Source organism: Condylura cristata, unplaced genomic scaffold (genome assembly GCF_000260355.1).
Source record: "Condylura cristata isolate star-nosed mole 26May11 unplaced genomic scaffold, ConCri1.0 scaffold00026, whole genome shotgun sequence".
Lineage (NCBI taxonomy): Eukaryota > Metazoa > Chordata > Mammalia > Eulipotyphla > Talpidae > Condylura > Condylura cristata.
Window position 1 is genome coordinate 2,436,639 of NW_004567127.1, and position 1,655 is coordinate 2,438,293.

The following is a 1,655-nucleotide window of genomic DNA, read 5'->3' on the forward strand; positions in this document are numbered from 1 at the left end:
TCTGCGCTGCTAGAGTTGATTTCCCAAATTTATGTCAAGAATTTCGTGCCAGTGTCCCCGGATGACACACGGGCAAAGAAAAGTCCAGCAGCAGTGGCTGGAGAAGGGTAAGGCAGTGAGCGCCTCCCCCACGGCGCTGAGTGCATTCGCGAGTGGTTCTAGGATTTTCTTCCTCTTTGAAGTCAGCCAAGCAACATTTGCAGTTGTGTTTTTTAAAGATCTACTTATTGATGCATACAGAGCTTGGGGTACAGGCCAGAGGTGCAGGGGTGACACCAGGGTTCCCCAGAGACAGAGTGGGGAGCAGAACAGGCAGGTCGACGAAGCACACTGCCAAGGGGAGCAGCGGGGACACAGGAGAGGCCTGCCGCGCCCTGGGGGTCCCCTCGGGGGCGGGGACCGAGCTCGCACGAAGTGGCTGCGGCCAGCTGCGTCCTACCCCGCTGCGCCACCAGGGAGGGCTGCAGTCAGCCGGAAGGAACTCGCGAATGCGGCGTTTTCCCAAAGTGCCGTGGCGGGGCGGCCCGTGACGCTGGCAGCTGCTCCGTAACGGCAGCCGAGCCTCCGTGGCGCAGGGCTCACACGCGTGAGGCCACGTGTGTGACCCACGTCCGCTTTCCTGCCTTTGCAGTCACAGCGAAGATCCTTAAGGGCAGGAGTCCCCCATGTTCCGAGACCAAGCTATAAAATACTTAAAGTTGTGGGGGAAATATTATTTCCTAATTTTAGCTACATTTAGAAAAAGAAGAAAGGAAAACATCAGCGATGAAAAAAAGCTGATCCGCCCGGGGAACGTGCTGGCTCACTCTCGGTCCCGGCGGCCCCGAGCCGCCCGTCACACCGGGAGTGACTTCGGCCCGTGCCCGGAGCCTGCCTGCGGGGCCCACATGTGGGTTTGAGGCCACGCGGAGGGACCACGCAGGTTTCAGGACTTTTTTTGCATCGTTAGTAATGTAGCAGTTGTTCCGGCCATCCCAGAGCTTATTCCCGCCGTCGGCTTCGGCGAGCCACGAACTCGCTGTTATTCCAGTCATTTCCACCCCAGAAAGAATCAGGGCAAGACAGACGGACAGAGAAGCCCAGCGCAGAGGCCCTCCGTGGCGGCGCGGGGTCCAAGCGCAGCACTGTGAGGCTGTGCGCAGCCGCGGCAGCCCGCGTCCATCTCCCGCCAGGGAGTGACCGCCGGGCGCGGCAGCCCTCCCCTGGCCCGCCCGCTGCCCCCTCAGCGGTGCGTTTAGCATCTGCCTGTTCTGCGCCTCACTCTGGGGAGTCCTCTGCCCCCCATGCCCCAGTGCTTCTTGCATAAATAAGTAAATCTTGAAAAGGAAGAAAAGACCAGAGCAGAGAAGTCAGCGTCGCTCAGCTCAGGCCGCTCGCCGGGCCGCGGCCGGCCGCGGGCGTCTCGGGGCTGCCTCTGGTCACCCTCCGGCCAGCGCGAGCTGCGGTTTGCACAGTGGTGGCCCCAGCTCGCACATGTGGGAGAGGCCCTGGGCATGGAACTCGGAAGGCCAAGGAGTGAGGGGGCGGCAATCCACCGGCCCCACAGTGACAGCCCAAAGGGGCTGCGCCTGGGGTGCCACCTCCTGCCCCCAAAGGCGGGCTCTGGGGCGCCGCGCCCCCGTAAGCCCCCTGCTGCCTCCCTGCAGCTTCCCAGG

General features: G+C 62.5%; 1 protein-coding gene across 1 annotated transcript in view; it reads left to right on the forward strand.

Annotated features, from left to right (window-relative positions):
* Positions 1–1,655, forward strand: part of NOTCH2 (notch 2) — a 92,487-nt gene that overhangs the window by 73,392 nt on the left and 17,440 nt on the right. The window lies entirely within an intron of this gene.